Source organism: Cavia porcellus, unplaced genomic scaffold, assembly GCF_034190915.1.
Source record: "Cavia porcellus strain 051 isolate PalLab524CR breed Dunkin Hartley unplaced genomic scaffold, mCavPor4.1 scaffold_1, whole genome shotgun sequence".
In the NCBI taxonomy this organism is placed as follows: Eukaryota; Metazoa; Chordata; class Mammalia; order Rodentia; family Caviidae; genus Cavia; species Cavia porcellus.
The window spans coordinates 143,242,076-143,269,555 of NW_026947484.1; the positions used below are offsets into that span (position 1 = coordinate 143,242,076).

At 38.4% G+C, this 27,480-nt stretch overlaps 1 long non-coding RNA gene across 3 annotated transcripts; it reads right to left on the reverse strand.

Annotated features, from left to right (window-relative positions):
- Positions 1-1,543: 1,543 nt before the first annotated feature.
- LOC101787071 (uncharacterized) lies at positions 1,544-27,452 on the reverse strand. 3 transcript variants are annotated; one of them, XR_010050079.1, is made up of 5 exons: positions 27,318-27,452; positions 23,133-23,329; positions 22,194-22,314; positions 21,293-21,402; positions 1,544-2,049 (listed from the first exon to the last, which is right to left on the reverse strand). It is a non-coding gene; the product is annotated as an uncharacterized LOC101787071 (long non-coding RNA). The 3 variants fall into 3 exon arrangements; XR_010050078.1 differs by lacking the exon at positions 27,318-27,452 and adding an exon at positions 27,171-27,309; XR_002788990.2 differs by lacking the exons at positions 23,133-23,329; positions 27,318-27,452 and adding an exon at positions 27,171-27,309.
- Between the last annotated feature and the right edge of the window lie 28 nt (positions 27,453-27,480).

The window sequence follows — 27,480 nt, forward strand, 5'->3', positions numbered from 1 at the left end:
GGTGAGAGACAGGGGGGTCAGCAGGAAGGGGGTCAGCAGCAGGAAGGGAGAAGAAGGGGATTCAGCAGGAGGAAGGTGAGAAGCGGGGGGGGGGGTCAGCAGCAGGAGGGGGCTCGGCAACAGGAAGGTAAGAAGCAGGGGCTTCAGCAGGAGGGGAGTTGGCAAGGGGGGACAGCAGCAGGAAGGTGAGAAGCAGGAGGGGGGTCAGCAGCTGGAAGGTGAGAAGCAGGAGGGGGGTCAGCAGGAAGGTGAGAAGCAGGAGGGTCAGCAGCAGGAAGGTGAGAAACAGGGGTGTCCACAGGAGAGGGGTCAGCAGGAGGGGGGTCACCCGGAGGGGGTGCAGCAGGAGTGGGGTCAGCATGAAGGTTCAGCAGCAAGAGGGGGGTCAGCAAGAGGGGGTCAGCAGCAGGAGGGGCTCAGCAGCAGAAAGGTGAGAAGCAGGGGGGTCAGCAGAAGGGGTGTCAACAGGATCAGGGTCAGCAGCTGGAGGGGTGTCAGCAGAAGGGGGGTCAACAGCAGGAAGATGAGAAGCAGGGGGGGTCAACAGCAGGAGGGGGGTTAGCAGGAGGGGGTCAGCAGGAGGGGTGTCAACAGAAGGGGGGTCAGCATCATAAGGGGAGTCAGCACCAGGAAGGTGAGAAGCAGGGGGGTCAGCAGCAAGAAGGGGGTCAGCATCAGGTGTGAGCCAGCATCAGGAGGTGGTGTGACATCAGGAGGGGGTCAGCAGGAGGAGGTGGGTCAGCAGAAGGGAGGTCAGCAGAAGGGGGGTCAGCATCATGAGGTAGGTCATCATGAAGGTGAGAAGCAGGGTGGTCAGCAGCAGGAAGTTGAGAAGCAGGGGGGTCAGCAGCAGGAGTGGGGTCAGCTGCAGGAAGGTGAGAAGCGGTGGGGGGTCAGCAGCAGGAGGGGGTCAGCAGAAAGGGGTCACCAGGGCTGGGTAACAGCAGAAAGGGGGTCAGCAGATGGTGGGTCAGCAGCAGGACGGGTTCAGTAGAAGAGCTGTCAGCAGCAGGGGGGTCGACAGGTCTAGGAGCCAGCAGGTTAAATTCACTAATCCAGTCCCTTAAAATCAATTCTAGACTTGGCTTTTCCCCCTCCCGATCCTTTGTTTATGGTACTTATGCTCAGGCTCCAATTTATAAGCCATTCTGGCAGCTTCCAGCTTAATATTAGACCACTATTACGGATCATTCAGAAAAACTATGATAGAAGTTGTAAAGCTCTGTTCTTCAAAACCACCAAACTTTCCATCTTTTCACAGATGAAACTGTGAAACTATGAAAGAGTATTTTGATGCACAAAAGTTTTAATGCACAACTTGAATGACTTCCACCTTCTCTATTGTGTTTTTTTCATTTGTTGGCTGAATTTTTGATGTTGTATCAAGAAATCACTGCCAAATCCAACGACACGATGGTTTCTACCCAAGTTATCCTTTGTGGGTTTTATGATTTTAGATCTAACATCTAAGCCTTTGTTCTAAATCTCTCCAGTTTTAGCTTCTGAGAGAGAGGGCCAGAGAGAGAGAGAGACAGAGAGAAAATTTTTTATATTTAAATTTCCTTTATTCTGTGGCTTGAAGATCTCCCAGGTTCTTTCCTAACCAGGCCACATGACATTGAAACCACTAAATGAGATCCGCCTCCCCATCCCGGCTGCACTTGGAGATCTGCTGAGCTTCCGACAGCTGGGCGGGCCCACACTATCCCCTGAGCCCAGCCTGTTGTGCTGCCACGCCTAGCCATCAGTGTGCAGAGGAGGAGCTGGGCAGATCTGGGGTGCCTGCATCGGCCCCTTCCTGTGTCTGGAGGACTGTGAATATCTCTGCAAGCAGGGAGGGATCGCAGGTTCCTGAGGCACCATGGCCTGTGGTGAGTACCCTAACCCGGCTGCGATTGAAGAGCTGTGGAGCTTCCAAGGGGCAGGTGGGCGCACAGTGTCCCTGAGGCCCAGCTTGTCTGGAACTGTGGAGTTCTGAGCAGGCAGAGGAGGGCTATTGGTTCTGCAGGCCCAATGGCTTGGGGTAGCGTGGTGCCAGAGTCACAGTAGCTGCAAACATAGAAGGGGATTTTCAACAGATCCTGAGAAAGCTTTCAAATAACACTTGAAACACAGAAATATAGGAAAACGACAAAACAAAAGACCAAATTACAACCTCAAAACTCCAGCCCATCTCAAGAAACCCTAGGAGGAATGTATTTAGAAGAAAATATATCCCATCCACCTCATATATCGGACACAATAGCTACTGAAATTGACAAGCAACTCCAGGAAGCTTTAAAGAAATTCAAACTTGAAAAAATCTCCCAGATAAAAGAAGAAATGATAAAAGAAATGAAAGAGATTCTGAATATATCTAAAGAAAACACAGATAAAAAATTGGAGGAACTAAACAAAAAGATAGAATCCCTAGACGAGCCATATAAGAAACAAACAGAATACATAATGCAGATGCACAGAGATACACAGGAAATAAAAAACTCCACTGAAAGTTGTAAAAACCGCTTTAATGAAAGTGAAGATAGAATTTCAGACCTTGAAGACAGGATTGCAGCTAGTGAACAGGAAAGGAAAGATCTTTTAAAAATAACAAGGAATCAGGAAACAACAATTCAACAATTGCAAGACGATGCAAAGAAGAATAACATAAGAATGATAGGGATTAATGAAAAAGAAGGAGACAACATAAAGGATGTCAAGAGGATATTTAGAGAAGTAATAGCTGAAAATTTCCCAAGCATGAGATCAGAAACTGACATTAGGATCAGTGAAGCATATAGAACTCCAAATAGTCATAACCAAAATAAAACTACACCCAGACATATAATAATCACCATCCCAGAAATCCAACACAAGAATAGATTATTAAAAGCTGTCAGAGAGAAAAGACAGATCACTTATAAAGGAAAACCTATCAGAATCACAGCAGACTTCTCATCACAAACAATAAAGTCAAGAAGAGCATGGAGTGAAGTATTCCACATCCTAAAGCAAAATGATTTCCAGCCTAGACTGATATATCCTGCAAAACTATCATTCAAAATAGATGGTGAAATACGATACTTCCATGACAAAGAACAGCTGAAGAACTTCATGAACACCAAACCAACCCTGCAAAAAATATTGAAAGACAGTTTAGATACACAAAGGAAAAAATCACTAAGCAAAGCAAATAATTAAACAGAACAGAAAGATAAAGATGCAACAGCAGAGAGATAACATTCCTAAAATTAACCAGCATTTAACAGTAATAACCATTAATGTAAATGGTCTCAATGCACCAATCAAAAGAAACAGACTAGCAGAATGGATCAAGAAACAAAATCCAACCATATGCTGTTTACAGGAAACCCATATAACCCAGAAGGATACTCACAGACTGAAAGTCAAAGGATGGAAAACAATTCTTCATGCAGCAGGAATCCAAAAAAAGGCAGGAGTAGCCATTCTGCTTGCAGACAACGTGAACTTTAAACCAACAATGACCATAAAGGACAAAGAAGGTCACTACATACTCGTAAGGGGAAAACTCCAAGAGGAAGAGATAACTATCTTAAATATATACGCACCAAACTCCAGAGCACCCAGTTATATAAAACAATTATTAACAGAAATGAAAACTCGGGGCTGGGGATTTAGCTCAGCGGCATAAGTGCCTGCCTTGAAAGCAGGCAGTCGTGAGTTCGATCCCTGGTACCGATAAAAACGAAAAAGCCAAAATAAATAAATAAATAAATAAATAAATAAATAAGAAATGAAAACTCAAATTATCAGTAACACAATTGTAACAGAAGACCTTAATACGCCATTGACACCAAGGGACAGATCAACCACACAGAAAATGGGCAAAGAAATAACAGAACTGAATCACACCTGTGAACAAATGGGTTCGATAGACATATACAGAATGTTCCACCCAACAACATCAGAATACACATTCTTCTCAGCAGTACATGGATCATTTTCTAAAATAGACCATATATTAGCTCACAGAACATATTTAAACAAATGCAAAAGAGCTGAAATCATCCCTTGCATGTTATCGGATCATAGCGCTCTGAAATTAGAAATTAATGATAAAAGATACTGCAAAAATCCCACAAACACATGGAAACTGAATAACACACTCTTGAGTAATCAGTGGGTCACAGAAGAAATTAAAGAAGAAATTAAACAATACCTAGAAGAAAATGAAAATGCAGATACAACTTACCGGAATCTGTGGGATGCAATGAAAGCCGTCCTGAGAGGAAAATTTATTGCACTGAGTTCCCACATCAGGAAAACAGAACAAATACAAATAAATAACTTGATGCTACACCTCAAACAGCTAGAAAAAGAAGGGCAAGTCAAGCCCAAAGCCAAAAGAAGAGAGGAAATTATAAAAATCAGAGCAGAAATCAATGCAATAGAGACTAAGAAAACAATCCAAAGAATCAACGAATCAAACAGTTGGTTCTTTGAAAGAATAAATAAAATCGATAAGCCCCTAGCCAAACTTATTTAAAAAAGGGAAGAAAAAGCTCAAATTCATGCAATAAGAAATGAAAAAGGAGAAATCACTACAGACCCAATAGAAATACAGAAGATCATCAACACCTATTTCGAAAACCTCTACTCTCAAAAGTTTGATAACACAGAAGAAATAGACAGATTCTTAGAAGCATATGAAGTACCAAAGCTAGATCAAGAGGATGTAAAACTGTTGAATAACCCAATCTCTGTTAATGAAATTGAAAATGTAATTAAGTCCTTACCCACCAAGAAGAGCCCAGGCCCAGATGGATTCACTGCAGAATTCTACAAGAAATACAAAGAAGACCTAATGCCGACATTCCTCAAACTATTCAATGAAATTGAAAGGGAAGCAATCCTTCCTAAGTCATTCCTGGAAGCAAATATTACTCTAGTACCAAAACCTGAGAAAGACCCAACTATAAAAGAGAACTATAGACCGATCTCCCTAATGAACACAGATGCAAAAATCCTCAATAAAATATTGGCAAATAGGATCCAGCAAATCATCAAGAAGATTATACACCATGACCAAGTGGGATTCATCCTAGGAATGCAAGGATGGTTCAACATACGCAAATCAATAAATGTAATCCACCATATCAATAAAGTCAAAAATAAGAATCACATGATCATTTCTATAGATGCAGAAAAAGCCTTCGATAAGGTCCAACATTTATTCATGATAAAAACTTTACAGAAAATTGGAATAGATGGTCTTTACCTCAATATAATAAAGGCCATTTATGACAAACCAACAGCCAGCATCATACTAAATGGCCGAAAATTGAAAGCCTTTACTTTAAAATCAGGCACAAGAGAAGGATGTCCTTTATCACCACTCCTATTTAATATAGTACTGGAAGTACTAGCCAGAGAAATTAGGCAAGAAAGAGAAATAAAAGGGGTAAGGATAGGAAAAGAAGAAGTTAAATTATCATTGTTTGTAGATGACATGATACTCTACATAGAAGACCCCCTAAACTCCATTGAAAGACTCTTAGATACAATAAATAAATTCAGTAATGTGGCTGGATACAAAATCAATACTCAGAAATCAATAGCATTCCTATACACGAACAACAAAATCACAGAGAGGGAAATAAGAGAAACTGGACTATTCACATTAGCAACAAAAAAATGAAATATTTAGGAATTACTCTTACAAAAGAAGTGAAAGACTTATACAGTGAAAATTATAATACACTGTAAAAGGAAATTGAAGATGATCTCAGAAAATGGAAAGACATCCCTTGCTCATGGATAGGAAGAACAAACATTGTGAAGATGGCCATTCTCCCAAAACTGTTATACAGATTCAATGCAATCCCAATAGAAATACCATCAACATACCTTATAGATCTAGAGAAATCACTCCTAAATTTCATCTGGAACCAGAAGAGACCTAGAATCGCAAAGGCAATTCTAAGCAGCAAAGACAAAGCAGGAGGCATCACAATCCCTGACTTGAAGTTATACTACAAAGCAACAGTAGTAAAATCAACATGGTATTGGAATCAAAACAGAGCCGAAGATCAATGGAATAGATTAGAAGATACAACCACAACTACAAACACACTCAACCACCTTATCTTTGATGTAGGAGCCATTCAGGTTCACTGGAAGAACGACAGTCTCTTTAATAAATGGTGCTAGAAAAACTGGCTCTCCATTTGCCAAAAACTAAAGCTAGACCCATGTCTATCACCATGTACTAAATTAAAATCTAAATGGGTCAAAGATCTGAATATTAAAACAGAAACACTAAATCTATTGGAAGACAAATTGGGTAGAAACCTTGGAGACATAGGAGTAGGTAGAGAATTCATGAACAGGACTCAAACCGCATGGGAAATACTTCCCAGAATCAATAACTGGGACCACTTCTTATTAAAAAGTTTCTGCATGTCAAAAGAAATATCCAGCATAGTAAAAAGATAACCCACAAACTGGGAAAAGATTTTAGTGAACTCTCTCTCAGACAAGGGACTCTTGTCTAAAACATATAAAGAATTAAAAAAACTCAGACCCCAAAATTCAAAGATCCAATCCAAAAATGGGCATCTGAGATGAATACGCAATTCTCAGATGAAGAAATGCAAATGGCAAATAAATACATGAAAAAATGCTCATCATCATTGGTCATTAGAGAAATGCAAATTAAAACCACACTGAGATACCATCTCACTCCTGAAAGAATGGCCAGGATCAAGAAAACCAACAACAAATGCTGGAGAGGCTGTGGGGAAAAAGGAACTCTCCTGCACTGTTGGTGGGAGGGTAGACTGGTACAGCCTTTGTGGAGGTCTGTCTGGAGATTTCTCAAAAAGTTGGGACTGGAAATCCCATTTATTCCAGCTATTCCACTTCTAGGCATATTCCCAGAAGAACTGAAAGCATCATACCACAGTGATATATGTGCACCTATGTTTATAGCAGCACAATTTGTAATCACCAGATCTTGGAAACAACCCAAGTGTCCATCAACTGAGGAATGGATAAAAAAGTTGTGGTATTTCTATACAATGGAGTATTATTCATCTATAAAGAAGGATCACATTGAGATATTTATCAATAAATGGGCACAGCTTGAGACCATACTCATAAGTGAAATAAATCAATCTGGCATGTGTGAATACCGAATAGTTTCCCTAATGTAAGTAATGATTCAAATATATAAAAATATGTGGTAATCATGATTCCCCATTATGTGGCCTTGAAACCTTATAAAGTTTTCACTTATTAATTAGAAAGGCTTTATTCTGGGCTTCTTGATATGGAAATATTTGAAGCTATAGTATATGAAGTTTTATCCAAATATTTCAAGGAAAAAGACAGACACTATGGTAACTACTATTAAATCGGGTTATTTGGTGGTGAAGCACGAGGTTGCTGAAACAGTCATGCTTTGACCTCTATTGTTATATTGTTATGCCCTGTTTTAACTCAATTTCTCCCTTATTCTTTAAAAAAATTATTTAGTTATTTCTTATGTTTGTTTTAATTAAGGGGAAAAATTTTTTAAATTAGGATATATAAAAGTAACTCTTTTTGATTTCCTATTAACTTGTTTTGAAGTCCTGTAATACTCCCACGATCTTGTTTTGACTGATTAGACTCTGTTCCATTCTGTATGACAGTATCAAGTTTGAGGGTATAGGCAACTACTTTGAAGGCAATAAGATTCACTAAGATGCCCATTCTGGTTTGACTATTGTCTCCTTTGGAAGTCCTGTAATGTTTACAATGCCTAAGATTTATTGGTCTTGTTCTCTACTGTTTTGTCCAACTTTATAATATCTAATGAGATAGACAATTCTTTTTAAGGAAACATGAGATAGACAATTCTTTTTAAGGAAACAAGGATAACCATTGTTGATAACCTTGTACTCTGTTCTACATCATGTGCTATGTCTATCCTTGGTTTTGACTGACAGCTTTGTTTTGCCATATTTGACTTTATTCTCTCCCCCCAAAAAAGTAATAAGAACTAAGGAGTAATAAAATCCAAAATGTGTAAATTTTGTAAAAATTTACAAAAAAGAGAGGGGGAAAAAAGAAGAGCTCTAACAGATATAACAGCAAGTGTGTTTAGGGGTGTTAAATAGCTGACTATATTAATGTTTTTGGATCATTGAACACAGCTGTTTGCAGTCTCTCTGTTTGAATGTCCACTTTGTATTCTTTGATACTGTGATTTGCGCAACTATTTCCAAGATGATAATATGTAATCTATTAACAGGTGATTTCTTACTGTTATTTTTTTTTTTGTAGTTCTGTATTATGTGTACCCTTACACCGCTTTGTTTTGTTTTGTGTTTTTCTCTTTTTCCTCTTAAATAAAATTTAAAAATAAAAATAAATAAATAAATAAATTTCCTTTAAGACCTTAGAATACCCACTACCTTAACTTTTTTCAGTTATTTTTCATTAATCATAAAAGCCTGGTCAGAGTCAGTATAAACCAAACACTAATCAAAATAATATTAAAGTTCAAAGAAAACAGACAACATTTTTTTTTTTTTTTATCGGTACCGGGGATCGAACTCACGACTGTCTGCTTGCAAGGCAGGCCCTTATGCCGCTGAGCTAAATCCCCAGCCCCATCAGACAACATTTTTGTTTGACATTGGGATCCTTTTCTACATAGTTAGTCTAAAAAATTCCCAATAAATTAGCATAATATTACCACTGATGACCTTTCAAGTGACATAAGAATAAAAAAACACTCATGACCCAAATTGTCCTGGCCTGCAGAGTTACCCCCAGAATGACTCCTGGATCTTCACCCTGGCAATACTTCTGAGCAGCACCTTTGTGTACAACAGCATGGGAGCCATCAACCATAAGGCCCTGGACCAGATGCAGTATCCTTTTTATGGTCTAGAACACCAGGACAAGCAAACAAAAGACCTGTGTTAGTAAATCAACCACTGACTCTGGATCCTGGTGAAGCCCGCTCAAAAACAGAAAACATAAACAATAACTTAGGCGCAGAGAAGGTTCATGTATCTACTGAAGAAAAGGCACTCATGTTGGCAAATATAGGTTTCGGAATTCGTTGAATAAATACGGCATGGGAGGTTCTGTTATCTTTGCCAGTTTTCCTTAGCTCCTCAGCTATTTCAGAGAGCTGAAAGGCCTGATCAGAGCAAAATCCTCACCTGACACCAATGAGACTGAAGATTCAGTTGGCTTAATGAGCTTCTTCCCAGACTTTGTGTGGGCGCTGAGAGATTTCTCCCATGACTTGGAGCTAGAGGGACAGAGCATCTTTGCTGAAACCCACTTGGAGAATGCCCTAAAGCTAAAGCAAGGTAGCAGAGATGTATAATTGGTGAAATGAGGTAGCAAACCACCAGAAATTATTATTTTTTAGTTTTCTACTTATCCTTTTTTATATTGTTTTCTATTGCTGCCACCTACCTGCTCTCAGAAATTAATGTTTAATACCTGAATTAATAGATTTCATTTAAAAATATTTTCTTCTTTGTTGAAGGAATAGGTTTATTTTTTGTTGGTGTGTATTTATTATATGTCTTAATTACATTAGGGAAAGTTGTACATCTATGTCATATATTGATCATTTTAGAACTCTTCCCCCCAACCAATGTCCTCTTCAGCCCTTTCCTTGCTCTCTTTCCCCACTCCCCAAAAGTCTACTTCCCTATTTCTTACCGTATCTCCTTTGTCTCACTCTTTAATTTATATTTTGCATTTTTCATATCAAAGAAATTATGTGATATTTAACTTGCTGTTGGTGGCTCATTTCACTTAACATGAGAGTTCCATGAGCCACTGATTTTCCTGCAAATTACACAAATTTATTCTTCTTTATGGCTAAATAAAATTCTATTGTGTACAGGGGTCACATTTTCTTTACCTATTTATCGATAGATGGTCATATCACCTATGCCTCTTCTGGGTGTGTACCTGAAAGAGATGAAGTCATCAGACTGTAGTGGTATGTGCATACTCACGTTTCTAGCAGCATAATACACAATAGTAAGCTCTGGAAACATCCTAGATGCTCATCAGCAAATAAAGAACATGTGTGATCTTTCTTTCTTTTATTCTTTCTGCCTGTCTGTCTGTCTTTCTATTCAGACAAGTCTCACTCTGCAATTCAGGCTGGCCTCAAACTCACAGCAATCTTCTGACCACAGCCTTCCTGTGTTGGAATGACAGGTATGCCCCAACATGCCTGGGCAGGAACATGTTTGTTTTCTTTTACCTTTCTTACCTTTCTTTTTTCTATAATTAGCTTTACAAATGTGCTTAAGACATGTGCCTCTGTATTTAATCAAAAACTATGAAATACAATAGACACATTTCAAGGAAATAGGTCAAAGCACAAACAGTGAGCCATGTGTGGTGGTGTACATATGTAATCCTAGCTCTCAGAAGGCTGAAGCAGGAGGATTACCATGAATTAAAGGCCAGCATGAAATACATAGCAAGACCGTGTCTCAAAAAAAAGGAAGAAAAAAAAAGGAGTGTTGTAGTCCAACTGTGGGAAACGTTTAGCCCACAGAAAAAGGATAGCCAATGCATCTTGCTAAAGTAAATGCTATTAATGTCTTTTGGAGAATTATTATTAATATATTTTGGTACTGGGGATCAAACTCATGGCCTTTTGCCAGGCAGGCACTTGTGTAAATGAGCTAAATCCCCAGGCTTGTTTGGAGAACTTTTTATGCCCATATCTTATACTCTGATTAACTATTTTAAAGATAACAATAGTCAACATATTATTTTATTATGTTAGTCCTATTATTTTATTATGAAATGTTGTTTTTATTATTAGTTTTATTATTAGTCCTATTATTTTATTATGAAATGTTGTTTTACTTTTTTCCATAAAATAAAAAAGAATAAAAATAAAATAAATGCTATTAGAGCAGTGCTGTAACCATTGACCTACTTATTGTCTCCAGAATGTGTCATCCTACAGAAACTAAACTGTGGCTACCTGGCCTAAAAAAGCCAAAAACACATGGCACTTTTCCACAATGGTCAAATCCTTACAGTAAGAAAATCCCTTTTTTATCTTCCTGCAGGCACCAGTGAGGGAGAGAAAAATGCTGATCTGTCCCTACTCTGTATCCAGAAGTTCTTCCTGCAAAAGAAATGCTTTGTCTTCAATAGGCCTGGTGATGAAAAGATGCTGCACAAGCTGGAGACATTGCACGATGATGAGATGGACCTGAATTTAGGCAACAAGTTACAGAATTCTCTTCTTACATCTTCAGCTCTTCCAGGACCAAAATTCTCCCAGGAAACATCAAGGTCAACAGACCTCATAAGTACCCTGCCTCTTATTTTCTCTCTGACAAGGCAAAAAATAAGAAATACAATAAACCTAGCTTCAGCTTTGAAAAGTGTAAATTTACTGCTTCTGTTGTGTAAGATTGTAGATGGCGCCAATCTTTATAAAATAATTTATTATTCAAATTTCTTAATGGAAAAGGATGGGAGAGTCCGGAAGAATATGGCAGATAGATAGCAGCAGCCTCGGAGGCTCTCTGAGAAACTGCACTTGAAACCTAGGAATGGTGCCGGACAGGAAGTCCCAGGCAAGGGGGGATATTCTTTGCTGACCCAGGAACGAACTAAATTAAGAGAAACCATCTGGAAACGCAATCCTGGTGATACAGCAGGTACAGATAAAGTCTCAGCATGGAAGCCAGACCCGCGCCACTGGAAACTGTGATTAGAATTACCTGCAGCTGCTGTTGCATCCCAGTCGGCACAGCGGGGAGAGAGGCGCGAAAGCTCGGAGTGGGAAGCGTTAAATATTAAAACAGAAACACTAAGTCTATTGGAAGACAAATTGGGTAGAAAGACATAGGGGTAGGTAGAGAATTCATGAACAGGACTCAAACCGCATGGGAAATACTTCCCAGAATCAATAACTGGGACCACTTCTTATTAAAAAGTTTCTGCATGTCAAAAGAAATCTCCAGCATAGTGAAAAGAAAACCCACAAACTGGGAAAAGATCTTAGTGAACTCCCCCTCAGACAAGGGACATATAAAGAATTAAAAAAACTCAGACCCCCAAAATTCAAAGATCCAATCCAAAAATGGGTACCTAAGATGAATACGCAATTCTCAGATGAAGAATATAAATGGTAAATAAATACATGAAAAAATGTTCATCATCATTGGTCATTAGAGAAATGCAAATTAAAACCACACTGAGATTCCATCTCACTCCTGAAAGAATGGCCAGGATCAAGAAAACCAACAACAACAAATGCTGGAGAGGCTGTGGGGAAAAAGGAACTCTCCTACACTGTTGGTGGGAGGGTAGACTGGTACAACCTTTGTGGAGGTCAGTCTGGAGATTTCTCAAAAAGCTGGGATTGGAAGTCCCATTTGTTCCAGCTATTCAACTTCTAGGCATATTCCCAGAAGAACTGAAAGCATCATATCACAGTGATATATGTGCACCTATGTTTATAGCAGCACAATTTGTAATCACCAGATCTTGGAAACAACCCAAGTGTCCATCAACTGAGGAATGGATAAAAAAAAGTTGTGGTATTTCTATACAATGGAGTATTACTCAGCTATAAAGATCACATTGAGATATTTATCAATAAATGGGCGCAGCTTGAGACCATACTCATAAGTGAAATAAATCAATCTGGCATGTGTGAATACCGAATAGTTTCCCTAATGTAAGTAATGATTCAAATATATAAAAGTAGATGGTAATCATGATTCCCCATTATGTGGCCTTGAAGCCTTATAAAGTTTTCACTTATTAATTGGAAAGGCTTTATTCTGGGCTGCTTGATATTATTGCCTGTGATGAAATGAACAGCTATTTTAAAGAAAATAAGTCATCATAATAGCTAATGCTGATTTACTATCATCTTGTTTTGAAGCCCCACCAAACTATGGCTCTTCTGTCTTCATTAGTTTTATCATGATGTACCTTGCTGGATTTTATTATATGTGATAGTATAAACAAAAATTGTTATAGGCAAAGAGATAATATAGAAACCATTGTTTATTTTCTGTTAGTTGGTTCTAAAAACCCTACAATGCTTTCATCCACTTGAATGATTTTACACTGACTTGATATGTTTGAAGCTATAGTATATGAAGTTATATTCAAATATTTCAAGGACAAAGACACTATGGTAACTACTATTAAACCGGGTTATTTGGTGGTAAAGCACTAGGTTGCTGAAATTGTCATGCTTTGACCTGTACTGTTATGATGTTATGTCCTCTCTTATCTCAATCTCATCCTTATTCATTAAAAAAATTAGTTATTTTTTATGATTTTTTAAGGGGAAAAGTCAAAAAAAATTAGCAGGATATATTATAGTAACTTATTTGATTTCCTATTAACTTGATTTGAAGTCCTGTAAAACTCCCACTAACTTGTTTTGACTGATTAGACTCTGTTCCGTTCTGTATGATAGTATCAATTTTGAAGGTATAGGCAACTACTTTGAAGGCAATAAGATTCACTATGATGCCCATTCTGGTTTGACTATTATCTTCTTTGGAAGTCCTGTAGTGTTTACAAGGTTTAGGTTTTATTGATCTTGTTCTCTACTGTTTTGTTCAACTTTATAATACCTAATGAGATAGACAATTATTTTTATGGAAGCAAGAGGCATTATGGTAACCATTGTCAATAACCTTGTACTCTGTTTTTACATCATGTGCTATGTCTACCCTTGGTTTTGACTGACAGCTTTGTTTTGCCATATTTGACTTTATTCTCTTCCAAAAAAAAAAAAAGTAATAAGAACTAAGGAGTAATAAAATCCAAAATGTGTAAATTTTGTTGTAAAAAAGAGGGGAAAAAAAGCGCTCTAAAGTATACAACTGCAAGTGTGTTTAGGGGTGTTAAATAGATACCCATATTAATGTTTTTGGTTGGATCATTGAACACAACTGTTTGCAGTCTCACTGTTTGAATGTCCACTTTGTATGCTTTCATACTGTGACTTGAGCAACTGTCTCTAGGATGATAATTGTAATCTATTAACTAGTGATTTCTTACTGTGTTTTTTTATTGTAGTTCTGTATTAATTGTACCCTTACATTGCTTTGTTTTGTTTTTTCTCTTTTACCTTTTAAATAAAATTAAAAAAAAAAAAAAAAAGAAAGAAAGAAAGGAGTTGGGAGCAGGACTGGCCGGATGCCCTGCATCGACCTGCGGTGAGTGAGTGAATCTGGACCCTAGAGAAGGAGGCTTCAGCAGAGGACATACTCGGACTGGGCAGAGTTCCCTGAACGAGAAGCTGCAATGACTTCAGTCACATATGCCCCTCTCAAGCGGGATTGGTGGGGAGTGCCTGGCCTGTGAGACACTGCTGGCTGAGACCCAATAGGCTAGCCCAACTCAGGTCCCAGAGCCTGGAGGTGCACCCTAGTGGTGAAGCCTTCAGTAGGTTGACCTGGAGGGGCGGGCCCAGCACAGGTTGCCCAGGTCTGTGTCTCCCTAGTACACTGCAGTGGGCGGAAACACCTAGCTGGCGCAATTCAAACAAACTGTGGCTGACAGGGAAGGAAGCTCAGCCTCCTATACACACTTAAATATAAGGAACAAAGAATATGGAAAGAGGGAGCAACAAGAAAGGGTCTTCGGCCACCAATCCTGAGAAACATACAATAGCAGACACGGCACCAATAGACATAAAGCGCTATCTCCAGAGCCTCATAGACAAGTTCAGGAATAAAGTTATTAATGACCTGAAGCAAGACATAAGCAGAATAGTTAGAGAAATGCTAAGCACCGCCCAAGAAAAAATAGATGATGGAATGGAAGAACAGAAAAAAGGGGGAGAATTGTTTGATGGAGAAGATAGAGAAAACATAGAATACATGAAGCAGGTTCAAAGAGATTACCAGGAAACTAAAAACTCTATCGAAAACTGGCATAACAGCTTGAAAGAAACTAAGGGCAGATTATCTGAACTGGAGGGCAGATTTGTAATATGGGAGTATGAAATGAAGAACTTCTTAAAAATAACAAAAAAAAAACCAAACAGCAACAATACAAAAACTAGAAGATGATAAGAGGATCTATAACTTAAGAATTAAGAACATAAGAGAAGTGGGGACCCAAACAAATGGACCTCAAAAGCTATTCACAGCAATAATCCAAGAGAATTTCCCTGATTTGGCAAATGGTAAAGATACTAGATATATGAGGCATACAGGACTCCAGCCACCTACAACCTAAACAGAGCTACACCCAGGCATATAATAATCTAAATTCCAGAAATCCAATATAAGAACAGAATATTAAAAGCCATCAGAGACAAGAAACAGATAACTTACAAGGGAACACCCATCAGAATTACAGCAGACTTCTTGGCACAAACCATCAAATCACGAAGAGCATGAGGGGAAATAATTCAAGATTTGAAAGATCCAAGATTGATATATCCTGCACAGCTGTCCCTAGAAATTGATGGAAAAATAAGGTGCTTCCAGGATAAAGAGAAACTAGGGGAATTAGCAACCACTAATTGAACTCTACAGAAAATACTGTAGGATAGTCTAAAAAAGGAAAATATTAAGATTCCAGAAATAGTGGCAGAGAGGCCACAATGAATGGAGCAGAAAACAAAATGAAGAAGACAAACTGACAACAAACGACAGAAAAAGAGCTCAACAGAAATGAGGCAGAGAAGATCGGAAGGTAGGAACAGCAATTTTGTAGAAAACAAGACATCATAATAGCTAATGCTGATTTAGTGTCATCTTGTTTTGAAGTCCCATCAAACGTGTATTCTTCTGTCTCCACTGGTCTTAAAAGGTTGTATCTTACTGGATTTTATTATATATGATAATATAAGCAAAAACTTTTACAGACAAGGAGTTTATATAGAAACCATTGTTCATTTTCTGTCACTTGGTTCTAAATATCCTGTAATAATGTCATTCTCTTGAATGGTTTTATAGTGTCTTGATATGCTTGGTGATACAGTATAAGAAGTTATACTCAAAGATTTCAAGGAAAGAGACACTATGATAACTATTTTTATGTCAGGATATCTTGTAGTGAAACACTATTTTGCTTAAATGGTTATGATTTGACCTGCGCTTGTTCTGTTGTTATGCCCTCTTTTATCTCAATCCCCCCTTTTTAAAATTATTTCCTTTTTTCTTTTTCTTAATTAAAGGAAAAATAAAAAATAGCAGGATACATTATAGTAACCTACTTTGATTTCTTATTAACTTGATTTGAAATCCTGTATTGCCCTCACCATCTTGTTTTGACTGATTTTCCTCTATTCTGCTTTGCTTGATAGTACCAAGATCGAAAGTATAGGCATAACTGTGAAGACAATAAGAATCATTATGACGCCCATTCCAGTTGACTATTATTTTCTTTTAAGATCCTGTAATGTCTCCAATGCTTTGGTTTTATTCTTTACTGTTTAGTTCAATTTTATTATAATTGCCAATTCTTCTTAAAATAGCAAGAGGCAGTATGGCAACCATTGTTGATCACCTTATATTTTGTTTTTACCTTATCTATTATGTCCATCCTTTTGATTTGACTGACTCTGTTCTGATATGTTGCATTTGGTTTTACTCTCTTCAAAAAAAGTAATAAGAACTGTGGGAGTAATAAAACCCAAAATGTGTAATTGTCATTGTACAAAAGAAAAGAAAAGAAAAGAAAAGAAAGTGCTCTAAAGGTAATAACTGCATATATGTTTAAGTGTATAAGATAGATAACCATATTACTGAGTGTTTTTTGGATCGTTGAACAAAACTGTTTGTACTCTCACTGTTTGCACTCCACTTTATATGCTTCAATTTTGTAACTTGAACAACTATTTCTAAGATGAGAATATGTAATCTATTAACTAGTGATTTCTTACTGTTTATTTTTTAAATTTTGTATTACTTGTACCCTTTTTCTGTTTTTTTCCTTTTTCTCCTTAAATAAAAAAAAAAGAAAGAAAGAAAAGGATGGTAAAGGTTGAAAGGGGAAACCAGTTTTATTTCTCAAAACTGCCTTCCTAAACTAGGCTTCATTCTGCAACATGGCAGCTACTACCCAATTGTCACTATTTGAATTTAAAGGTAAATTGATCTAAATACAAGAAAGTTAAAAATTGAGATCTCATGGCTATATTTCAAGGGTTCGTGTGCTCAGGTGCTAGTCCCTATTGTATCAACACATAAAGTTCTCTTGGATAACACTGTCTAGTCTATTATCCAAATGGTAGTATCATTGATTGTGATTGCATCTCTTCTTTCATAAATAGTGATTAAAGGCTTCTTTTGAACAGTGATGATGAGATACAGTCTTGCTCCTAATGGTACTTGTTATTAAAGTACATGAAAATATTTACCAGAACTCCGTGATTTAGAACCAGGATTCTTGATCTTTGTCAGGCGTATACATCACGTGCACATACTGCTGAACTGGAAGAGCTAATTCAATAAATCTGACACAGAGGTCAAACTTGCATTTCTAGCAAATTGCAGAGTGATGCTGAGAACATTGATGCTTTGAGAAAAATATGATGAATGACATGCTGAATTACACAGGTAAGAAGCTTTTCTTTATTGTTATAACATGCATTATCCCTTGCTCTCTATGTGTAGGTCTAGAGAGCCTGGTGCTGAGCTGTGTCAGTGCCATCAGCAGTGGGGATCTGCCCTGCATACAGAACGCAGTCCTGGCCTTGGCCAGAGAGCGACCTCAGCTGCAGTGCAGGCCTTGGTCCACTATGACCAGAAGCCAGGCCAGAGGGTGCAGCTGCCAACAGACACCCTGCAGGAGTAGCTGGACCTACAAAGGGCCTGTGAGAGGGAAACCATCAAGATCTTCATCAGAAATCCCTTGAAATTCCTTCAAAAGGATCTAGTGGTAATTTTTTCTTATGTTTCTCTGGATTTGGATTTCTAAAAGCAAGATCTATGAGGAAATGAATAATTACATTGTAAGAATAAATTATTGCTTGATTTCAGCATTGTGACAGGTACCTATGAATAGCCATCTTAACAAGAAACATTATTGTGGACTCAAAGGTTTGAAGTACTTTTTTCTCATGATTAAATTAATCATATCCCCTTTAATGTAATTTAATACATTATAATTAATAATCAGTACTTCATATCAAATTACATGCCCAGCATTGTCAGAATGATGTGCTATCAAAGCTAAAAGCACAGAGGGAGGTTTATGTTGAGCCAGATTTGTTCTATGTGCAATCATCAGATCCATCTGAAAAGGTAAATATTTACATCTTAAGGTGCATCATGTTAGCAGTTTAGGCTGGGGGTATAGCTCAGTGATAGACCCCAGAATGGGCAAGGTCCTAGCTCAATCTTCAGTACCACCAAAAATAAAGAATAAAAATCCAAATCTCTGCTCTGAACTTCAGCTCCACAGAGACAGAGATGGCAGTAGAAAGAAAGATCAGATGGAAGGATATGGCCCTTGGAGGTGCCCTGTCTGTTTTTCTAGGGTGTCATAGATTCTTCCTCAAAATGAGTTTCCAGAAATTCTGAGTTAAAGCTAACATCTTTTCCCATTATTCTTTTACTATCTTTGTATGAAAGGCCCAGCTAGAAAAAAAGATGGAAGATTTTTATAATCAGATTTTGGAAACAGCTTCAAATCATTGCTCAGCTTTATTTCAAGATATTTGCAGTACTGTAGAAGAAGAAATGAAATAAGGCATTTATTCTAAGCCAGGAGGCTACATTTTATTTCAGAGGGCAGAAGACCTGGAACAGTACTGCCAGGAAGTGAGGGGCCACAGGTAACCAACGTTTATCTGTGCATTCTGGAAAGCTGCTGGGTGCATGCTTTAAACACCAATGTGACCAAGGCAATTGCTCAGGGATGTCCCTCACAGTCGTCTTAACAGCCACACTTTCAATAACATTTACATGGAGTCTGTCCCGCTACATATGTCCCAGGTACTCATCAGAGGTCACTCAACTAACAAATACAAATTAAATTGTCAGAATAACCATAGAAAGTTACTGTTACCCAATGTAATACTGTGTTTTTCCACTGTAAGAGGCAGAAAATCAGTGATTGTCCCCTAAATAAAAATGTTAATTCATCAGACTCAAACTACTTTTAAATGACAACTGGAGAAGATTTCAAGTGATGTCATGTCGGCCCTTCCATTACTCACACAACTCCACACTTCCCTCCTTTCTTCCTCCCTCCACTTGCTGCTTGGATCTACTTTCTCCAAGATGGCAGCTGTCCTCCAGCACACTAGGCCCATGCAGACCATGACACCATTAACTCTCAATTTAGAGACATCAGAGGATACAGAGTCTCTTTGAACCTCCACAATGAACCTCCATGCAAAGCTTTGGGTAGGAGCTCTGACTAGCCAGCCTGAAGCATGTGCCCATTCCTGTGATGGGGACTCTTAGCCACCAACAATAGTAGAGACAACAGGAGCAATTCCTAGAGTATGAAGAGGTGGGAGACCGACAGAAACAAATCCTGTCACTTCCTACTGTTAACTCCCTGTTCTCTGGTCTCTAAGGCTGAAGAGCTTCTGCAGAAATAATTGCAGTCCAAGGAGGATACGACTAATGCCATTCTGCAGACAGACTAGACTCTCAAAGAAAAGGAAAAGAAGGATGAAGGTGAGGGGTTGAGAGAATAAATAGTCTGAAAAACTCTTAAAAGTTTAAATACTTTGACTAACTAAGACTGGCATCCTATAAAGACATGCAGTATACTTAAAATCAACTTCATCTTTCATTTTTTTCTGAGCCTCGATGCAGTTCATGCAAATTAGGTGCAAAATTCAGTATGGTCAGTGTATTACCCTAATTTTCTAACCTATTTTCTGCCATCACTGCTAACAAGATCTGTTGCCCTTAGATCCAATTTTCTAACCTGTTTCAGGCACTCTATCAGATTTTGAGAATGATTGATAATTTAGGGTCACCATTATTTAGGAAATATAATTGAAACTACTTCTTAGTTAAGGGACACACAAAGAAGTAACTATGGAGCTCAACTGCCCAAAAATAGGTAGGATGAAAATTAGGGAGACAGAAATTTTTACTAGGAGATTAAATGCCAAATAATCTGTGAATACACAAACTAGACAGAATATAGTAATTTATTCAGTGTTATGGTTTATTGAGTTTTTTTTTTTTTTCTTTTTTAGGAACAGGAATGATTACTAAGGAAGGGATTCCAGAATGAGAGCATAAAACTTCAAAATAAGATAAATATGCTCAAGGACCTGATAAGAAAGGGAAACAAGAAATGCATCATAAGCTAAGGACCTAAAGAAAAGCAAAATAAAAGATTAATAGAAGAAAACAGGGAAATAGACATTTTGCAAATGGAAAAGGGACCAAGAGATGGAGCACTGGAGGGAGGGAGGGAAAGAAGACACACAAAGGTCTAAGATGTGTCACATACGTGTACCAATGAGCTATGATGTACGTAATCATTATGTATTGCAAATGTGAACTAAAAAATAATTAAGAGAAAGATCTAGAGAGACGGAGGGAGGGAAGAGGGTAGAAAGGAGAAGGGAAGTAAAAGAATCAGGATATGTTAAGTACATATACCTATTCCCTAAAATGAACATAAACATGTACTAATAAAAAACTTCTTAAAGAACATATAGACCTTTCTTTCCTATTGCTCTTACTTAAGGCATAAGCCAAGCAATTTTAGTAGAGCAAGTGTCACTTCACTTGGTAATAATTAGGTCTCGCACAATACCAAAAATCTTTTAAGACATGAAGTACAACAGTTAAAATCACTTGGGTGTGTGGGTACGTGGCTATAAGCCGAGCATTTGGGAAACTGAGGCAGGAGGACCATTGTGAGTCCTAGGCCAGCTTGGACTATATAGTGAGTTCAAAACCAGCCTGAACTACATAGAGAGACCCTGTTTTAAAAAAAATGTTTTTTGAAAGTATAGCCTGGGGTTGTAGCTCAGTGGTAAAGCACTTGCTTAGCTTGTATGAAGCCCTGGCTTCCACCTCAGGTCCCACTTAAAAAAAAAAATTCATCCTACTCAAAAGATTGTAAATTGTGTACCAAGGATACATTTTACCGCTGTATCTATATGGAAGGTATCACTGCCGTCATTCAGGTGCTTCTTTTTCCAGATGACCATCAGCATATAAACAGACTCTGAACACAGTCTTAGGTCAAAGTCTCAGCAAAGAGTTGGGCATCTATTGGCCCAAGCGTACAATCCATTCTTACATGAGGGACAGACATTCTAGTTTCTTACTGAAGACAATGTACAGTTCATTATATGGAGGCTTACCAATCAATGAACAATCATGTGATTTCCAGATGCTGGAATGAATAATCTTCACTCATGGGTCCAAGGAGAAGCCTGCTTCCTTGCATAGAGATCTACAGTCTCCACATAATCTTCACAAAAAGATGGATAAAACCACTATTAAGAAAAGGACTCTGAATCATAAACAAATGGGTTAAAGAACTAAATTTTCCTTCTTGCTAAATTCATCCAGATATAACTTTAAAGAGACATTTTATAACTTTAGAGAGTTAAAAATGGATCACATATAAATGTGATAAAAATTACACATTGTGAATATGCAGTAGCAATGTATAATTTGCAAAGATAGACTTTTAATGAGATGAATAATATGTTTAAAAACACACTGATTTAATGATTTGTTTGTAATATTAAAGCATAAAATAGTTAAGCAAAATTGAAGCTGGTTCTTCTTTCACATAAATACAGCTGGTTGGTACAGGCTAGAATAAGGGCTCCACATGTCAGAACTCAGGTTCTTCCTCTCTCATTCTATTGCTCTATACAACTTCATCTTGCAGATTCCACATGGTGATTCAAAGTCTGTCCTCATCGAGACTCACTCAAGCCAGGCATGAAAACACAGGTCTGCCCTTCCAACACTCTGGGATGCTGAGGCAAGAGGGTTGAAACTTTGAGCCTAGCCTGGGTAACCTGGGGAGACCTTGTCTCAAGTAACATTTTTAACAAGAACTGAGGATTTAGCTTATTGCAAAGGGCCTAGTGAAATCCCCAGTGCTATGGTTTATATCTAGATGTCCCCCAAGAGTCTCATGTGTTCAAAAGTGGGGCTTTTGCAAGGTGATTGGATGATAGGGGCTTCAGTGGACTTGCTGCTAGGAGGTAGCCCTCGGACCAAAAAGGTGAGTCACAAGGGGCTGACCTGGAATGGTACATCTCCTTTCCCAGCTCCTCTTTTTCCATCTCTGCTCTTGGTTGTCATGAGGTGAGCAGTTTTTCCCCTTCTGCTATGCTGTTTCTTCTCTGGAGCTGTCCAACATGGCCTGAAATATGAGCCAAAATGTTTAAACTGTGGGTGTCAGGTATTTATCTCAGCAACAAAGAAAGTAAGATATCCAGTAAAATAAATAAATGAGTAAGTAGCAATAGTCAAACTGGCAAGGAAACCACGAACCATGGGAAGAAGAAAGGCCTGCTACTTCTCCAAGATATCACACAGAAGCTGCACCTACAGCTTCCATTTATACCCCACTGGACAGAATATGGTTCTTGGCTGATCTAGTCTTCATGTACCATATCCTTAGCATAAATTAGTGGTCTCTACTAGTCAGCTTTCCCATCACTGGAACACAATACCCAACACCCACAACTTCAAGGAAAGGTTGAATTTAATTCACAGCTTCCAGGTACTAAGTCCATAGTCCCATAGGCAGGAACATTATGCTGGAAGGGCACAGCCAAGCAAAGCTGCTTAGTTCATGGCACCCGGGGAGCAGAACAAAGGTGGCAGAGAGGAACAGAGTGAGGACCATGTACAGTACCCAAGACCACCCCTCATGACCCACCATGAAACACCCAGAAAGGTACTCTACTAAATTCCTGGGCATCTCCTTCTTGAGTCGAGCTGACTCATGATGATGAACAGTGACAGTGACTGTGACTTTATTCCTTCTTTAAAGAGGAAAAGAATACTGACGCGTGGAGAATAACCAGCAGCTCATCTTAGTGATTCTCTTTTCGTCTTCCTTAAGGAATGATTCTACACTTAACTAAAAACGGAGCATTGTTCTAAGTTGTAGAGTTGGGATACTACACTTTAAAAAAAATCAATCAATTAATTAATTAAATCAACTATACTTACTGCCTTCCATGTTCTATGTTTCAGGATATATTTTGTCCCAGGCTGTGTTCAATCTGTGGCCTGCCTAGTTTGTTATTTTGTAGATATTTTCTTCTTTCTTACTTTGGCCTCTTTTGGTTTCGTTTTAGTGAAAAATGTTTAAAATGAAAGAAGTTGTGTCACTTAAGATAGGGAGGCAACCCACAAGTTGGACACACCTGTAAGATGAGTTGAAAAAAGATTTATTTACATAAGGAATATACTGGGTTTTGTATTCAGAAAACAAGCAGCAAGGATAAAGGAAATATACCTACGAGCTAGTACTTTCAAAGAGTTGCTAGAATGCACTGCCCACATCTAGGGCTTTTTTTCTTTTTTTATCGGTACCGGGGATTGAACTCACAACTGCCTGCTTGCAAGGCAGGCACTTATACCACTGAGCTAAATCCCCAGGCCCCATCTAGGGCTTTTTTCAACTGCCACTTTCTTTTGCAGAATCATTTTATTGAAAGGCTGCCATATTATCATTAACTTGTGGGTTCAAATGCCTGTCCTCAAAAGAGCATATGCTGTTTATCATCTCCACTATCATGCCCATCCTTGCTTCTTTCCTTGTAACGTAGAGTGAGGAATGAAGCTCAGTGGAAGACGGAAAAGTGAATGTCTGACACAGGAAGTTTCTGAAATCCATTTGCAGCAACCCAAAATTAAGTATGAAAGAGAGACAGAGAGAGAGAGAAAGAAAGAGAGGGAGAGAGGGAGAAAGAAAGGGCCAGGGACATATCTCAGTGACGCAGCGCCTGCCTGACATGCACAAGGTCCTGACCTGAGATGGAGTCCCAGTACTAAAATGAAAGAAAGAAAAAACTGCTAAATTTAATAAGTAAATTCAGTAGTGTAGCTGGATACACAGTCAACACTCAAAGTTAATAGCCTTCCTGTACATGAATAACAAACTCACTGAGAGAGAAATCACAGAAAAAACACATTTCACAATAGCATCTAAAGAAAAAAAATGAAATACCTAGGAATCAACCTAATGAAGGATTTAAAAGACCTCTACATTGAAACCTACAGTGCTCTGATAAACAAAACTAAAGAGGATATCAGAAAATGGAAAGATATCCCTTGCTCTTGGGTAGGAAAAATCAATATAGTGAAAATGGCCAAAGTTCCAAAACTGTTACACAGATTTAATGCAATTCTAATCAAACTTCCATCAGTATATCTCACAGAATTTGAAAAAACAATCTTAAAATTTATAGGAATCAGAAGAGATCTAGAATAGCAAACAATTTTTGGCAACAAAAGCAAATCAGGGGATGTCACAATCCCAGACTAGAATGTATACTGTAAAGCTATTGAGATAAAAACAACATGGTACTAGCAAAAAAAAAAAAAAAAAGACCCAAAGATCAATAGAACAGATTAGAAGATGTGTAAACAACTCCAGACATACTCAGTCACCTTATCATTGACAAAGCAAAGGAGGGAGATAGAAGGGGGGGGGCTTATCATAGCATTCACAATCTGAAGTCATTTTCCATATTTACCTGTTTATTCCCTTTCTCCCTACAAGAATGCAAGCTTTAAAACACTTTCAGCAGAGCATGATTCCTAAGTATGTATACACTGCATTCTGATTTGCTTTTGTTTTTAGTTTGTTCAGTTTTTTTGAGGTGGGGTCTCGCTACGTTAGCCAGTGTGGCCTTGAACTCCCAATGCCCCTGCCCAAGCTGCTGTATTAGTCACCTTCTACCTCTGGAACCAAACACCTGGCACCCACAACTTAAAGGGAGAGAGGTTTATTTGGCCCACATTTTCTAAGAGGTTCAGTCCAAAATTGGCTGGTTCCAAAGCAGAAATGGAATGGTGGAAAGGACTGGTTAAGAACATCTGTTCATCCTATGGCACCCAGGAAGCTGATAGAGAAAGGGCTGTAGGAATACACCCTCCCAGACCACGGCCCCAGTGACCCAACTGCAGCCCCACTGACCTGCTAACAACACATTTAGTTACTGCACTCAGCAGTGGACAAGTCCACTGATGACTACAGTACCACTCATAATCAATCACCTCTAAACTACAACAGCTTCCCAAGTACTTGGGATTACAAGACTATGCCACCATGATTGGCTCTCAATGTGCCTAAGACATGAAAGAAAAGCAACCTTGTATTGGGAACTGAACAGAACACTTAACCTCACATTGTTAAGAACTGACCGTGATGTTCCTGTTAAACTTTTCACAATCAGCCCAGCACTGTGGTTCATGACTATAATTCCAGCTACTAAGCAGGTTGAGGCAAAAGAATGAAAAGTTCAAGGTCATACTAGACAATTTAGGCAGACCACGTTTCAGAATAAAATTTCAAAAGGGCTGGGATTTAGCTCAGTGCTCCCTGGTTTCAATCTCCAGTATCACAAAAATAAAACATGGCAAGGCAGCGAGTTAATGAACAAAAATCAAACAGCGTAAGAAATACTTCCCAGAATCAACAACAGGGATTTCATCTTACTAAGTTTTTGCAGGTAAAAAGAAATTTTCAAGAGACCGAAAAGAAAATCCACAAATTAGGAAAGTATCTTAGCCAACTGTCCCTCAAAGGGCTTTTATCTAGAACATATAAAGAAGTTTTAAAAAATCAGGCCCCCCAGATTCAAAGACCCAATCCAAAAATGGGCATCTGAGATGAACACACACCTCTCACATATAAATGGTAAACCTATGAAAAACTGTTCATCATCATTGGTCATTAGAGAAACGCAAATTAAAACCACACTGAGATTGCATCAGAAAAAATGGCTAACCTCAAAAAATCAACCAATAACAAATACTGGCAGGGCTGAGAGGAAAAGTAACTCTTCTCCACTGTTGGTGGGAGTGTACACTGGTGCAGGCACTGTGGAACTCAGTCTGGAGGTTCCTCAAAAAGCTAGGATTAGGGCTTCCATTCGACCTAGATATCCCACTTTTGGGCATGTTCCCAGAAGAAATGAAAGCATACCACAGTGATATATGTGCACCAGTGTTTACAGCAGCACAATTTGTAAAAGCCAAATCTTGGAAACAACCCAAATGCCTATCTACTGAGGAATGGATAAAAGAGATGTGGTATTTTTATATACTGGAGCCCTACTCAACTATTAAGAAAGATAGCATTGCGGCTTTTAACAGTAAATGGATGTGACTTGAGACCATGCTCATAAGTGAGATAAATCAAACTCATATGTGTAAAATAACATGTTGTTTCCCTAGTGTAAGAAACAGAAAGAGTAAATAAGATCCAAAATCTACAATACATATTGTGTAAGAGTAAGAAACTGACCAGGAAAAGTAACTGGGATACAAGAAAGGAGGAAAGGGAATAGGAAAAATACAAAAATTTGTGTGTGCGTGCGTGTGTGTGTGTGTGTGTGTGTGTATACATATAGATATATACACATACGTATATATATGATAGCTAAGATGACTATACTACTAATTCTATTAGTTCTAAGAACAGTTAATACGCATACGATTAGATCAATTTTGCATGCCTACATCTGGTAATCTGAGCAACACTTTTGAAGATAACAATGTGCAAAATAACTATTGTATTTTACTTTTTGTTTTTCTATTCTGACTTTTCTCTTTTTAAAATAAAATTAAAAAATAAAAACAAAATTTGGTTTTGCTCTTTCCTTTCAGAGTAACAATGCTAATGCTGCTCTCACTTTCTTATCCTCTCATCTCCTTAAAACACAAGACGAAATAAATCTAATCTAAAACTCGATTCTCATCGCCTGTCACTAACACCGCCCTCCCCAAAAGAGTGAATCTCGGTGCTCCTTTTTCTCCATTTTCCGTTTAAGTTTTTTGTTTTTTTTTTTTTTTTTTTTTTTTTTTTTTTTTTTTTCGTTTTTATCGGTACCAGGAATCGAACTCAGGACCGCACACTTGCAAGAAGGAGCTTATGCCGCTGAACTAAACCACCAGCCCCTACCGTTCATATTTTTAAAACCTTCCTCCTTCAGTCTCGCATCCCGCTTTCATTCTAAGGTCTTCCATTAAACTCACTTTGCTCTTCAGGAAGGGAAAGCTCCAGGCCGTTCTTGCTCCCTCTTTTTACAGCACCTAAATTATTCCAATGTGAACCTATGCTTTATCCAAACCCAGGACCGAGTGCTCAACCCGCCTCCCGCCAATCCTTGTCCAATAACTCACCCCAATGAGTTTGGCACATCCAAACCAAACCTCAGGTCTAAATTCCATAGCCAATCGTCATTCAGCTCCACATCTACGTCCCTTCCTACCCCGGAACATCCACTCTCTTCACATTTGCACCCGCACTCTGCAACCAACCTGTATCTTTAACCCAGACCTTATA